Source organism: Melanotaenia boesemani, chromosome 6 (assembly GCF_017639745.1).
Source record: "Melanotaenia boesemani isolate fMelBoe1 chromosome 6, fMelBoe1.pri, whole genome shotgun sequence".
NCBI lineage: Eukaryota > Metazoa > Chordata > Actinopteri > Atheriniformes > Melanotaeniidae > Melanotaenia > Melanotaenia boesemani.
The window spans coordinates 3,528,133-3,544,432 of NC_055687.1; the positions used below are offsets into that span (position 1 = coordinate 3,528,133).

General features: G+C 42.0%; 1 long non-coding RNA gene and 2 pseudogenes across 1 annotated transcript; 2 read left to right on the forward strand and 1 right to left on the reverse strand.

The window, feature by feature from the left end:
- The first annotated feature begins 1,908 nt into the window (after positions 1-1,908).
- On the forward strand, positions 1,909-3,249 carry LOC121641685 (annotated as a pseudogene).
- A 2,576-nt stretch (positions 3,250-5,825) lies between these two features.
- On the forward strand, positions 5,826-8,451 carry LOC121641684 (annotated as a pseudogene).
- A 3,615-nt stretch (positions 8,452-12,066) lies between these two features.
- LOC121641716 lies at positions 12,067-13,466 on the reverse strand. The gene is made up of 3 exons (XR_006010771.1): positions 13,323-13,466; positions 13,179-13,240; positions 12,067-12,773 (listed from the first exon to the last, which is right to left on the reverse strand). It is a non-coding gene; the product is annotated as an uncharacterized LOC121641716 (long non-coding RNA).
- Between the last annotated feature and the right edge of the window lie 2,834 nt (positions 13,467-16,300).

Here is a 16,300-nt window from a genome sequence, read left to right on the forward strand (position 1 = left end):
AGCTCGGAGAGTAGAGCACGTGAGAGTTTTGCCGGTTCTGCGCTACGTCTGTGACTTCTGTTAAGCGTGCGTGAATGAAGATGTAAGTGTTGCTTTATTTATCCTTTGAAGCTTATCCTTGTTCACACAAAACGCTACTACTAATATGTGTAGTTCCATTTAAATGGTTTGCAGTAATTGAGATCTCATATAGCTTTGGGTCTGGCCCTTTAGTAGCTCTCATGTTTGTTTTGGGGTAACACTGTGTACATCTACTGAGTTGCTACGTTGCTGTGAACCCCCTTTGTAATCATAAAACACAAATTTCCGTGGGTTTCTGTTTATAGTACTGGTTACCACCCGTGTCATGGTTAACAGAGACCTCTGATGGACAATTTGAGTATTTATTTATCTTACTGTTCTGTATTGTGTTGTAGAAAAATTACCAAGAGTCTGAATGAGTAAAAGTAATTAGAAGATTTATTACAGGAGAAGTAGAAAATACAGACAAATACTTGCAAGTTGAGAGTGGTCATCCAGACTCGCTTGAAGTCGGGAGAGACTCTACCTTGCTGCATCATTAACATCAGTTTTATTCAACCTGGTTCCAGCTGAAGGTCAGTCTCTCAAACTGATAATAGGAGAAGGGAGATTGAAAGGCGCCATTCTCGCCCAATCAGGCTGTTATTTTCTAAACAACTGTTTTCTATCAGCTGCCTCTCGGTCTCACCTTTCCCCCACATCAGGAGTCCGAGAGAGTGGTCAGCCTGACCTCAAATTCAAAGACCCAGCAGGAGAATAATAACGTCAATGTTCTATATCAGAAGAAAAACACACATCATGAAATGTAATTGAGAATAATAAATGAATAAATGCATTTTATAAGTAAAAGAATGATTACACTTGTGGTTATTGTATGAGTAAATATGATTGATTACCATATGCATTAAAATTACTTCCACAATTGTCAGTTGTTGTTATCTCTTATATATTCATAGTTACCCAGAATAACTGCATTTTGAACTAACTGGAAATGGTATCATTTGTCCTTTCAGTTAACCACACACACCTGGACCCACACAAAGAGATCTGCACACGAATGCACCCGTTGGATTCAATAAACAATTGTTGACTAAGCTTCCAGAGGGGTATTGCACGAAACCAAGATAAGCGATTAAGCCGGGATATGTTGGTTATCCTGGCTGAATTTAGCCCTAAATCGGTTGCATGAAAGCAGCATAAACTAATCCCGGCCAAGTTACTGTGGTGATTTATCCGCTGCAGCTAGCCTGCTCCAGACCAGGCTAACTGCTCAGGCTAAGATTAATCCTAGCGAGTCACCTGCATGTCCAACGTCAATTCTGTGAGGAATTAATGTGTTTTACAGCATGTCCATGGTCTTCCTAAGTATGGCGCGTCATTTTAATCATCCAGTATTAAAATATTACATATAGTCACTGTACATTTAATCCAAATCTGTTCGTAATCGCAACAGCCTTTTTATATGGATTCTAGTTGTAGTATTCTATTCTATTCTACAGTCATTTAGCAGACGCTTTTATCCAAAGCGACTTACATTTGAGAGTAAGAACAACACAAGCTTGAATTCAAACAAGATGGGACGTCATAATTAAGTGTTAGTCAGACCGCTTTTGAGTCCAGTTAGACCCAGGTGCTGTCGTGTAGTGATATATATATATATATATATATATATATATAATATATATATATATATATATATATATATATATATATATATATATATATATATATATATATATATATATATAATTTTTTTTTTTTTTTTTTTTTTTTTTTTTTAGTCATTTTATTTAAATACAGGATCACGATTTCATCACACAATATCAACTTGGTCATAAGTGCATGATTTCATTAGGCCAAGTGTTATATTGCTATGCTAATGAAGACTGCTCGTCAAATTGCTCAGAGGTTTTATAAATATGTGTTTTATTGCATTAATTGAGATTACAAAACACAGCGCATGAGGTTACAAAGGTGTTTTCAATTTAATCTGTGACGAGGACAATGTAGAATATATAGGTCCAACTCCCCTTCACCTGTTCCCTCTTCATAATGGCTTGCCCTTTTTTGGAGGATGTGCTGGACGAGGAAGCCCGCATCCTCAGAAGAGCATTCAGACGGGAAAGAGTCTTCAGGGACAGGTCAGATCCCCTGGCCTTTGGAGATGACTATTTAATTGAAAGATACAGATTTTCGGGTGATGGACTAAGATATTTATGTAGGCTGCTGAGTCCAAAAATACAGCACCAGACAGCGCGAAGCCATGCCCTCACTGTACCACAGATGATCTGTGTCACATTGAGGTGGCTTGCGAGTGGGAGCTTCCTTTATTCTGTGGGGGATGCAGAGAACCTCAATAAAGGAACCATTTGCCGGACAATCAGATGCATTTGTCTGGCGCTGAAATCATTCAGCAATATATTCATCACCTTCCCTGGCCACAGAAGACCCCTCTACATCAAGGAGGAGTTTTACAAGATTGCAGGCAACCTCAATTTTAATGTGCACCCATTAGTTTCTAAGTCTATCTGTCACAGTTGGATACTCACTATTTTTTGTTACAGCTTTCCCTAACATCATTGGGGCAGTGGATTGCACACACATAAGAATCAGACGCCCCTCAGGTGAACATGAGGGAGATTACATTAACAGGAAATCCTTCCACAGCATCAATGTTCAGGTAAGAGTGATTTGTGGTTATGACCTACATGAATCTGTTCTGTGCATTTAATGACCTTAACAGGCTACAACTAAATATTTCAGATGATCTGTGATGCTGACTGCCTTGTGAGCAATTTAGAGGCAAAGTGGCCTGGCTCAGTGCATGACTCTAGAGTCTTTCGGGCTAGTCCAATTTATGAGAGACTTTCACAAGGTAGCCCACACATTTGTACTGTAAGCACCTTGGACATTGTGTGTGTAACTCTGTTTTCTAAATTATATTTTGTATTATCAGGTGAATTCTCTGGTGTGCTGCTGGGAGATAAAGGATACGCCTGTGAGTCATTCCTCTTGACTCCCCTTGCAGATCCCCAAACCCCACCACAGCAGGCCTACAACCATGCACACACCAAGACAAGGGCTCGAATCGAGATGACCTTCGGCCTTCTGAAATCTCGGTTTCAGTGCCTGCACCACCTGAGGATTTCCCCGGACAGAGCCTGTGATGTTATTGCTGCATGCGTAGTACTGCATAACATTGCAGGCCTAAGAAAGGAGAGACCCCCCCCCCCCCCCCCCCCCCCCCCCCCCCGAGTGGCTGTTGATGTTGACTGGGAAAATGCTCCCATCTTCCCGGACAACATTAATGGCAGACTTGTCAGGGAGCAATATATAGCAAGTTTCTTTACTTAATTTTTGGATTTAGCCCCTTTATTTAATAAAGGAGCTTTTCCTGTGTGAGCATTTTGTTTAGCACTGGTGGTTCTTTGAAATTCTTTTACATTCATGAAAAGAGGACGGACACCAATGTTCTAGTTCTTTTTTTTTTTTATTAAGCAGTCATTTGTCTTGGTTGCTTGGATCCTACGACAGCAAAAGTAACAAGGATTAAAACACTGTATTGCAGATATGGTTACTGTGTGCATTGAAACACTCACTTCTCTTTCTAGTTTCTGGATTTCCAGGTCCAGTTTTCTGAGTGTCTGGCGTTTAATCTCTAGATCCAGCTCTATTTCTTGGAGCTTTCTCTTTTTGAGTCTGATTTTAACATCTGCCAGCTCTATCTGTCTCTCCAGGTGCTTTGCATAAAGTGTTCTGACAGTTTGTGAAGTCTGTAAAGGAAATGTCAGTTAGCACAGCAGGATTTGTGCATAACGTAGATGTACTTTAGCCAATACTCACAATGTTACCAGGCCGCTTAGGAGACTGTGCAGCATCCGGGTCCTGTTACACATTTTCTATTAGCACCACATCACTGACTTCATATCCTTCATGGAATAAATAAGCAGGCCAATCCCATAAAACTGACATGCCTCAAACCTTCTGGACTCCACTGACACAGTCTCCTCATCTGCAGACGTGCATTCTGCAGCTGCAGATGTGCCTTCCCCCTGCCGTATACATGTAGTGAGAGAACTTGGATTAAGATTTCACAGAACATACCAAGCCTGTGATTTGGAGACACTGTACTAACCGGATCATCTTCTGGTGGCTCCAAAAGTGTAATTGTGTTCCCAGACACTGCAAGGTTATCCAAAGTCAGACACTATATTATATTTGATTGTGTTCCATGTGCAGTAGAGTTGCAGTACTTTGTGTACCTTGTATGAAGCGGACAGTTTCTGTGGCTGGGACAGAGTCAGTTATTGTCCCTCCCTGGATCCCCTCCATCACTGGCCTCCCTTTATTTAAATGGAGGCCAGTTCCTCTGCTGGAGTCACATCCTGGCTTGGTGGGCCGCCCCCTGTGCCAGTTCTATAGGCCTTTTTTTAACTGCTACAATCATACAGACATTGAACATGTCAGCAGACACCTCATCTATTCACCTCATTTGTTCACGGTTATCTACTTTGGAGTCACTTACTAGCCTGCAAAATGTTCTTATATTTAATTTTTACTTGCTGCCAGGTCCTTTTATGGCCAGACAGGTTTGTTCTTTATGAAGGACAGAAAGATAAAATAGATAAAAACGTTACATGAGGAAAATAGATTAAATGACACATTGTGGATGATTGTTTGCACCTAATCATGCTCTACATTTCCTGAGTAACATGCACCTGCTTGTCACTCTTAAAGTATACAACAGTTAGTGGATTTGAAAAGTAACTCCTTTAATTGTAGCCTAATTATGACAGTTCCAGTGGAGCACTGTTTATTAATTGTACAGTTTTTGACTACTTACGCATTGAGCCGGTCGGCTATTGTCTGCCAGGCTCTCTCGCGTTCTTTACTTATGGCATTCGTATTGCCTTTTTTCCTTATAATATCCTTAACTTCATCAGAGAACTCCGTCAGGAGCTGTTGTTCAGCGGCCGTGACGTAGGACGCGCGACTTTTATCCATTTCCCCATCTGTGATTCTGTGAGCGATCGCGAGGTCTGCTTCAGTATGCCGTGCACACACACTTATCCCAGCTATCTTCACCTGGCTTAACCTAGCCGCACCTTCTCATCCTGGCTCAGCAAACGTGCAACCAATTAAGCCAGGATAGGCCGCGCAAGCTAGGTCAAGCTGGGCTTGCTTAATCATCCTGGATTTCTTTATTCTGGTTTCGTGCAATACCCCTCAGGCTTACTGCTCAGGCTAAGATTAATCCTAGCGAGTCACCTGCATGTCCAACGTCAATTCTGTGAGGGATTAATGTGTTTTACAGCATGTCCATGGTCTTCCTAAGTATGGCGCGTCATTTTAATCATCCAGTATTAAAATATTACATATACAGTCACTGTACATTTAATCGAAATCTGTTTGTAATCGCAACAGTCTTTTTATATGGATTCGAGTTGTAGTATTATTATTCTATTCTATTCTATTCTACAGTCATTTAGCAGACGCTTTTTTCCAAAGCGACTTACATTTGAAAGTAAGAACAACACAAGCATGAATTCAAACAAGATGGGACGTCATAATTAAGTGTTAGTCAGACCGCTTTTGAGTCCAGTTGGACCCAGGTGCTGTCGTGTAGTGCTAGTGCAGTGCATATAATTTTTTTTTAATTATTTATTTTTTTATTTTTTTATTGATTTATTTTTTTTTGTCATTTTATTTAAATACAGGATCACGATTTCATCACACAATATCAACTTGGTCATAAGTGCATGATTTCATTAGGCCAAGTGTTATATTGCTATGCTAATGAAGACTGCTCGTCAAATTGCTCAGAGGTTTTATAAATATGTGTTTTATTGCATTAATTGAGATTACAAAACACAGCGCATGAGGTTACAAAGGTGTTTTCAATTTAATCTGTGACGAGGACAATGTAGAATATATAGGTCCAACTCCCCTTCACCTGTTCCCTCTTCATAATGGCTTGCCCTTTTTTGGAGGATGTGCTGGATGAGGAAGCCCGCATCCTCAGAAGAGCATTTAGAAGTGAACGAGTGTTCAGGGACAGGTCAGATCCCCTGGCCTTTGGAGATGACTATCTCATTGAGAGATACAGATTTTCGGGTGATGGACTAAGATATTTATGCAGGCTGCTGAGTCCAAAAATACAGCACCAGACAGCGCGAAGCCATGCCCTCACTGTACCACAGATGATCTGTGTCACATTGAGATGGCTTGCGAGTGGGAGCTTCCTTTATTCTGTGGGGGATGCAGAGAACCTCAATAAAGGAACCATTTGCCGGACAATCAGATGCGTTTGTCTGGCGCTGAAATCATTCAGCAATATATTCATCACCTTCCCTGGCCACAGAAGACCCCTCTACATCAAGGAGGAGTTTTACAAGATTGCAGGTAACCTCAATTTTAATGTGCACCCATTAGTTTCCAAGTCTATCCGTCACAGTTGGATACTCACTATTTTTTGTTACAGCTTTCCCTAACATCATTGGGGCAGTGGATTGCACCCACATAAGAATAAGACGCCCCTCAGGTGAACATGAGGGAGATTACATTAACAGGAAATCCTTCCACAGCATCAATGTTCAGGTAAGAGTGATTTGTGGTTATGACCTACATGAATCTGTTCTGTGCATTTAATGACCTTAACAGGCTACAACTAAATATTTCAGATGATCTGTGATGCTGACTGCCTTGTGAGCAATTTAGAGGCAAAGTGGCCTGGCTCAGTGCATGACTCAAGGCCGGCTTTACGCAGGGGCAAGAGGGGGCAGTGCCCCCTCAAACAAACATTCTGCCCCCTCAATCAAATGCGCCGAAATGGGCAAATCTCTCCAAACGCTCTCTCCCCTCTGTACTGAACTCTGTGTGTCGGAGTTTCACAGGATCCATTGTACTGTCTTCAACAAGTCCTTCCCACCACCACAGAAAACAACCAATCAGTGTTTAGTATGCAAATGAGTTGACATACAGCCTGATCTTGCGGTGTCATATTTCTCCCCCTCGTAGAGAGAGCGGCTGCTGAGCTCCAGCGGTAAAACTTATAGAGTAAAGCTCTGTTAAATGTGTTGTAGCGATACTGAATAAATACTTATAATAACAGACGTATTTATTGCATCTATTCTGTCAACTGGGGTTTGTTTCTGTTCTATTTAAACGCCTGTTAGTAGGAGCAGTGATCAATCACGCACGGGCCATAGATGTGACTGCCTCCTCGGTACTAGACTGAGGGAAAACGAGCTGCGCATATGAGACCCCTCAAGCTCCGCCCAGCCTTTAGTTCAGCATGCTAGTTTGAAGAAAAAAATAACAGAAAGTTTCACTCTACATTCCCGCTGCTTTCAGCAGTTCAGCTCAGAGCTTCATGTATGCCTTGTTGGTTCTTAAAATTTTGATGAAGGATCATTTAGTTTTTACTCATTTTCATTTATTATTATCATTATTTCCCCCTGAAGGTTCACTGTCTTATTTTGGTAGGGGGTTTAATTTTTTGCTCTGTTATTGTTGTGCTTGATAGTTATGATTCTTTAATCATTATGGTCTATATACAGACAGAAACAAACACACAGATAGTTGAGTTTATTGTTATTAGTTTCAAATTTATTCAAAATGCTTAGACATCTAATGGCTGTCCAATAGGGCAATTGTTATTTTGTTGGTTGTTAAAGCTTTGATAATGGATCATTCTTTTCTATTTTCTTACTTCATTTTGTTATTGATATTTTCTGTTCCCCCCCTGAGGGATTGCCACCTTATTGTGGTCAGGGGGTTTGCGTGCCTCAGTGACTCTAAGAGCTATACCAGCAGGAGCTTTGGTTTCAGGTGGGACACCCAAGCTGGACAGGTCTTAGAGTAGAGGCCTGACAAAGTGCAATCCATTTCTTTGAAGTTGGACTCCACTAACAGCACAGTTCCGTTAAAGAAACACTTAAAAAACAACAACAAGAAAATGCTGAAGTATGTACTCATAATGCCCCCTTCAAATTTATGCCTGCCCCCTCATGTATGCATTCCTAGAACCGGCCCTGGCATGACTCTAGAGTCTTTCGGGCTAGTCCAATTTATGAGAGACTTTCACAAGGTAGCCCACACATTTGTACTGTAAGCACCTTGGACATTGTGTGTGTAACTCTGTTTTCTAAATTATATTTTGTATTATCAGGTGAATTCTCTGGTGTGCTGCTGGGAGATAAAGGATACGCCTGTGAGTCATTCCTCTTGACTCCCCTTGCAGATCCCCAAACCCCACCACAGCAGGCCTACAACCATGCACACACCAAGACAAGGGCTCGAATCGAGATGACCTTCGGCCTTCTGAAATCTCGGTTTCAGTGCCTGCACCACCTGAGGATTTCCCCGGACAGAGCCTGTGATGTTATTGCTGCATGTGTAGTACTGCATAACATTGCAGGCCTAAGAAAGGAGAGACCCCCCCCCCCCCCCCCGAGTGGCTGTTGATGTTGACTGGGAAAATGCTCCCATCTTCCCGGACAACATTAATGGCAGACTTGTCAGGGAGCAATATATAGCAAGTTTCTTTACTTAATTTTTGGATTTAGCCCCTTTATTTAATAAAGGAGCTTTTCCTGTGTGAGCATTTTGTTTAGCACTGGTGGTTCTTTGAAATTCTTTTACATTCATGAAAAGAGGACGGACACCAATGTTCTAGTTCTTTTTTTTTTTTATTATGCAGTCATTGGTCTTGGTTGCTTGGATCCTACGACAGCAAAAGTAAAAAGGATTAAAACACTGTATTGCAGATATGGTTACTGTGTGCATTGAAACACTCACTTCTCTTTCTAGTTTCTGGATTTCCAGGTCCAGTTTTCTGAGTGTCTGGCGTTTAATCTCTAGATCCAGCTCTATTTCTTGGAGCTTTCTCTTTTTGAGTCTGATTTTAACATCTGCCAGCTCTATCTGTCTCTCCAGGTGCTTTGCATAAAGTGTTCTGACAGTTTGTGAAGTCTGTAAAGGAAATGTCAGTTAGCACAGCAGGATTTGTGCATAACGTAGATGTACTTTAGCCAATACTCACAATGTTACCAGGCCGCTTAGGAGACTGTGCAGCATCCGGGTCCTGTTACACATTTTCTATTAGCACCACATCACTGACTTCATATCCTTCATGGAATAAATAAGCAGGCCAATCCCATAAAACTGACATGCCTCAAACCTTCTGGACTCCACTGACACAGTCTCCTCATCTGCAGACGTGCATTCTGCAGCTGCAGATGTGCCTTCCCCCTGCCGTATACATGCAGCGAGAGGACTCGGATTAAGATTTCACAGAACATACCAAGCCTGTGATTTGGAGACACTGTACTAACCGGATCATCTTCTGGTGGCTCCAAAAGTGTTATTGTGTTCCCAGACACTGCAAGATTATCCAGAGTCAGACACTATATTATATTTGATTGTGTTCCATGTGCAGTAGAGTTGCAGTACTTTGTGTACCTTGTATGAAGCGGACAGTTTCTGTGGCTGGGACAGAGTCAGTTACTGTCCCTCCCTGGATCCCCTCCATCACTGGCCTCCCTTTATTTAAATGGAGGCCAGTTCCTCTGCTGGAGTCACATCCTGGCTTGGTGGGCCGCCCCCTGTGCCAGTTCTATAGGCCTTTTTTTTTTAACTGCTACAATCATACAGACATTGAACATGTCAGCAGACACCTCATCTATTCACCTCATTTGTTCACGGTTATCTACTTTGGAGTCACTTACCAGTCTGCAAAATGTTCTTATATTTAATTTTTTCTTGCTGCCAGGTCCTTTTATGGCCAGACAGGTTTGTTCTTTATGAAGGACAGAAAGATAAAATAGATAAAAACGTTACATGAGGAAAATAGATTAAATGACACATTGTGGATGATTGTTTGCACCTAATCATACTCTACATTTCCTGAGTAACATGCACCTGCTTGTCACTCTTAAAGTATACAACAGTTAGTGGATTTGAAAAGTAACTCCTTTAATTGTAGCCTAATTATGACAGTTCCAGTGGAGCACTGTTTATTAATTGTACAGTTTTTGACTACTTACGCATTGAGCCGGTCGGCTATTGTCTGCCAGGCTCTCTCGCGTTCTTTACTTATGGCATTGGTATTGCCTTTTTTCCTTATAAGATCCTTTACGTCGTCATAGAACTCCATCAGGAGCTGTTGTTCAGCGGCCGTGAAGTAAGACGCGCGACTTTTGTCCATTTCCCCATTGGTGATTCTGTGAGCGATCGCGAGGTCTGCTTCAGTATGCCGTGCACACGCACTTATCCCAACTATCTTCACCTGGCTTAACCTAGCCGCACCTTCTCATCCTGGCTCAGCAAACGTGCAACCAATTAAGCCAGGATAGGCCGCGCAAGCTAGGTCAAGCTGGGCTTGCTTAATTATCCTGGATTGCTTTATTCTGGTTTCGTGCAATACCCCTCTGGAAGGCTGCAGTTTTTCTGACCAAATACTTAGTCCAGCCTTTTACAAGCCAGCATCCCAACATAAAAATATTTCACATATATTGTATGTCAACACATAAATTTTCTATTATATTTAGTCCATTTCAGGGTCATGGGCGGCTGAACTCTATACCTTCAGAATTTGTTCACATCAGTCTATTAGAAACTTGGAAACTCATCTGTTCACCTTGTATTTTTGTGCATGTTTTTTATTGTAACTGCAGGGATTAAAACTATAAAGACATTAATTTGCTCTTGTTACATCTTATTCAATAAAATCTAAAAACTGGAGCTTTGCTGCTGTTTCATGGCCTTCAGTCAGTTCTGCTTTTATTTGATGAGTTGTGTGAAGCAATGCAGAGACTCACATGTCAAACTGAAAAATGTGACATGATGTGTTTTTCCTAGAAAATGACACCTTCTGATACATTTGTTAAATTGGGCCAAACATTTGTCCAAAACGGTAAAATCTGATGGAAACGGGAAGAAATAAACACGGGAAAGAGGAGTTTACCAAGAGAAATAGGATCTAGTTGCCTAAAAATGTAATAACATGTCTTACTTTCCACTTTATCAGCTCCAAATGTTCAACTGTTTAACACAAATTTCTAACCAGCCAATCACACGGCAGCATGTAGCCATGGAGACGTGGTGAAAACGACTTGCTGAAGTTCAACCTGAGCATCAGAATGAGGAAGAAAGAGGATTTAAGAGACTTTGAACGTGGCATCGTTGTTGGTCTGAGTATTTACTGGGATTTCCACCCACAACCATCTCCAGGGTTTCCAGAGATGGTCTGAAGAAGAGAAAACATCCAGAGCAGCAGTTGTCTGGACCAGGAAACAGCAGAAGACACACCGGGTGCCTCCTGCCAGCTAAGAACAGGAAACTGAGGCTACAATTCACACACACTCACCAACACTGGACAATAGAAGATGGAGAAACGTTGCTGGTCTGATGAGTCTCCATTTCAGCTCCACATTCAGATGCTCGGCTCAGAATCTGCTGGAAACATCATGAAAACATGGATCCATCCTGCCTTGGATCAACGTTTCAGGCTGCTGCTGGTGTGATGGTGGGGGGAGATTTTCTTGGTCCACTTTGGGCCCCTTAGTACCAACGTGGCCTGGTTTAACCAGCACAGCCTACCTGAGTATTGTTGCTGACCATGTCCATCCCTTTATGACCACAGTGGAGCATCTTCTGATGCTACTTCCAGCAGGATAATGCACCATGTCACAAAGCTCAGATCATCTCCACCTGCTTTCTACAACATGACGATGAGTTCACTGGACTCCAACGGCCTCCACAGCCACCAGATCTCAGTCCAGTAGAGCAGCTTTGGGATGTGGTGGAACGGGAGATTCTCATCATGGATGCAGCTGAAAAACCTGCAGCAACTGTGTGATGCTGTCATGTTAATATGGAAAGTGTAAATCACTTTGAATTGTTTTGTACATGAAATGTGCTATACAAATAAATTTGCCTTGCCTTATTTATTTTCCCATAAAATGTATGTGCGCACAGCATGGTGACATCACCGGTGATTGTGGGTGGCACTGTGGGTGTGTTATTTTTATTAATGGGTATGCTCACCTGTGTCTGGTTTGGGGCCTGAAGCATGGAGGCAGGGTGAGCTTGGGGAGAAATTTTCTATTAACCGTCATCGTTATCATTGTATATACAATTAACATCATCTAAATGCACTGTTTTATATCCTTGCACATATAACGGGTGTCTCAACCCGCTACTAACTAACGGACAACAAGCTGGATCATCACCAAGCGGGTTCTAAGGCCAGAGAATCTGAAGATTAGGATGGGCTACTGGAGCTGGTGATCAGTAATTAATGAGCCACAAGAAAATTGCACTTGGTAGCAAAACCATATATTACAGTGACAGTGTTTTTACAGTTTACGTGACACATACACAGACAGAGACCCAAACGTGATGATATTTACAACTGCAGTATTATCAGTATTACAGTACCCCAAAAACCAGGATACTAGCTACTAGCTAAAGTTCAGTTCTTTTAGTAGCATGTCCACATCACTCGGCAGGTTGACTCCAATGCCCGACAAAAAATGTAGGTAAGTCCATATGTTTGAATGTCCTTTGAGTATTGTAGGCTTTGACTCAATGGGTGTGTGCATGTGGCGTCATGACAGAAAGTTCAGTGTGAGGGCCGACACTGTGGCAGCCTCCTACCAGCCGGTACTGTGGCTAATGCTGCTACTGAGGTCCAAGGCTCCCAATCGTGCTTCCTATCCTGCCATCTCTCCCAACCGGAGACACCTGGCCTGTTCCAATAAACAGGACCAGTAAAAATCAGGGCTAACAGGTCAACAATAGGGGTTTAACCTTAGCTTATTCATGTGCACATAATTTGATGTCAAACAATCTATAAGTTAAACATCTTAAATGCATAAACTGCAAATAACATTCAAAATGTCAATACACATTGAAGTAACACCATTAAAAATGACATTCCATTAGCTAAATGCATAAACATTACATTCAAACATGCTACGATGAACATAGCCTGCATATTCAAAGTTATAAATAACTCCAATAAATAAACAACCTTGACAAAAGCACATATCAGCAACAATGTTGGCAGCTGCGGAGCTGCAGGCTGTTGCTAATGCTAACAATAACTCAGCCTGCTAGCTTAGCATCGCCACTTAATAGTTCATTCAACTCACCAGTTCCTCTGATCACTTAACACGATGGCGACAACAAACTCCCCGCGGCCCGGTAATCGCGTCTAAAGAGCAACGGACAGAGTCTTAGAACAGAACATATGCTAAAGTGCAAGATCGACCATGTAAAGTTTGTACGACACAAACCTCTCCACAGCTGTCGGTCGGCGTCCCACACCTCCAAATGCGGAAGACGCCGCCGCAGCTTCAATACTCACTCCGCCAACCCGATTGGCTGAACCTAGTCACATGACTTAATGAGTACGCATTAAAGGGAAATATCAACCTGGGCTACACACATCTGGAACATCATCAAACAAAGTAAGTGGCTGTTTCATGAGATTGTGACATGGATGTAAAGCAATAAAGCATCGTGACATGTGAAGTGGTTTAACGTGACGCGTTTTGGATATAAATTTTCAGTTATTAGCCTGCTGCAGCGTGTGGTTAAGGTTAAAGTTTGTGCGCCACAATAATTCCCTTGTCCGATATATCCTCTTACATGCTGGGTGTGGTGTTTTCCGGTTGTTGCCATGGTTCTTCATTTTTTATTACATCACGTTTGGTCACGTGAGATGTCCGCCTCGGAGGACTAGATTCTAGATCGGTTGCAGGACAGCATTGTCATGTGTGTGTTGTTCTGGGATGAGATTATCGGAGCCACCACACACAGTACGATCAACAGTGTAAAATGCAGGTTTTTTATCTTCACGTGTGAGGTCTCAAACAGATAAAAAAATCTCATAAGATAAAAAAAAATCCATATGTGTGCACCAGGCCTTAGAAGACGAGCAAAGTCTTGAAAACACTTTTATTGAAGCCTGACTTCATTATGATGCAGGTACAGTAAAGTCACACATTCAGATAGCTATCAGAAATGTGTTTTTTTAATAAAAGTGTTCAAGACTTTGCTTGTGTTCTAAGATGTACATGCAGAAAAATGTACACTATCGCCCCCCTGTGGTCACAGATTCTGATGAATCAGCGATTTTGGTGAAACACCTATCGTTGTAAAAGTGTTTTGGTAAACTTGTAAAAGTGTTGCAGTCGATGTAAAGTTGCTTTGTTGGTGGTAGAAGTTTTTCAGCAATGTGTTCAGAACTTTGTAAAATGTTATGCACATGTAAGTTTGCATCAGTGATTGTAAAAGTGTTTTGGCATTGTACTTTTGTTTTGTAAATGTAAATATGGTTTCTATGATGTAAATGTGCATTGTTAATATGTAAAACTGTTGCAGTCGATGTAAATGTGTATTGCAAAAATGTAAAAGTGTTTCACTCGATTTAATATTGTTTTGCACTTCCCGACCACCGTACAAATGGCTGAAATGCATTAAATACCAAATTCAGCTCACATTCTTGGTTAAAACAATTATTTATATTTTATTAAAGATAAAGCAACTAAAAACTTATTAGAAACCGGATGTTTGTTCAGTGTGAAAACAGTTTCACATCCAAGCGACAATGGATTTGGCCGTGATTTACTTTTTAGTGGCGTCGGTGTCTGCTTGGCGTCTGCTGCTCACCGCCCCGGCACCCAACAGGATAACCCAATTTTCCAGAGATTACCTGCTCAGCTTTAACAACCACGTGAACTGTGGACCACCAGCTTATCTGGCCTTCCCCGACCTGAAGGAATTTGCCATTGGTATTGGGAAAAGTGATTTCAGAGCTCCGCTACGCAAAGCGAGGAAGCGAGGAAGGAGGGGCGGTGTGCGGGAGCTCATGAGACGGCAACACCTGTTTCGCATCCCCCTGCCTTCAATGATCCTGTCAAATGCCCGGTCTCTCCGAAACAAGACAGACGAACTTCAAGCTCTTGTTCGCCACCATCATGAGTTCAAAGAAGCTTGTAGTCTGGCTTTTACAGAGACTTGGTTCGGGGAGAGGGACATTGACAGTGATTTGGCTATGGACGGGTTCGGGGTCCCGTTCCGCACAGACAGAGCGTCTGTCACAACAGGGAAGTCATGCGGTGGAGGGGTGTGTCTGTATATCAACGAGCGCTGGTGTAAAACTGTGGTTGTGAGAGAAAGTCTATGTACAAAGGATGTTGAGCTGCTGTCTTTATCTGTGCGCCCGATGTACCTCCCTCGTGAATTTCCACAGATTTTTGTGACTGTTGCCTACATACATCCAAAGGCGAATGAGACAATGGCCTCTGATCTCATTTTTCAAACAGTGCAAAAACTACAGTCCATTTCCCCAGATGCTCCTAATTTCATTCTAGGAGACTTTAACCATTGTTCACTGGATAAAACCCTGAGGAACTTCGACCAGTATGTTCTCTGTCCTACAAGGAAGGATAAGATCCTGGACAAGTGTTATGGGTCTATTAAAAAGGCCTTTAAATCAATACCTCTCCCTCCTCTGGGGTCAGCTGATCACAACTGTGTTCACCTTATTCCATCTTATCGTACTTGTCTTCAGAGGGGGAAAGTAACAACTAAAAACATCAAAGTGTGGTCTGAGGAGGCCAAAAAGTCTCTTCAGGGCTGTCTGGACTGTACTGCCTGGGAGGAGTTCATTGAATCCTCCAGAGACATTCATGAACTCACTGATGTTGTCAGCTCCTGGATAACCTACTGTGAGGATATTGTCATCCCTGTAAAGTCTTGTAAATTCTACCCAAACAGCAAACCTTGGGTGTGTAGTCATCTCACAGTGTTATTAACAAAAAAAAGACAGGCTTTTAAACGGGGTGACCATTCTGAGCTCACCTCTGTACAACGGGAAATCAAACGAGAAATTAGAAGAGCTAAATTATGCTACAAACAAAAAGTTGAAGACAAGCTGAGCAATAACAACTTAGGGTCAGCATGGGACAGTATGAAGACCATGGTTGGTCTGAGTGCTGACCCAAAGAAAAAGGTCTCTCTAGACTGGTTCACCTCTGATTCAGTTCTGGCTCAGGAACTGAACACTTTTTATTCAAGATTTGATGTACATGATTTTAGCGATGAAATATCTGTGCTGAAAAACAGTTTTGAACCCGATCATCCGGTCACTTCTTTCTCGTTTGAGGTGCATCAGGTTGTTAAAAATTTTAAACGCTGTAAAACCAAAACCAGTTCTGGGCCGGATAACATAAGCGGTCGGATGCTCTCCACCTGTGCTGAACAACTT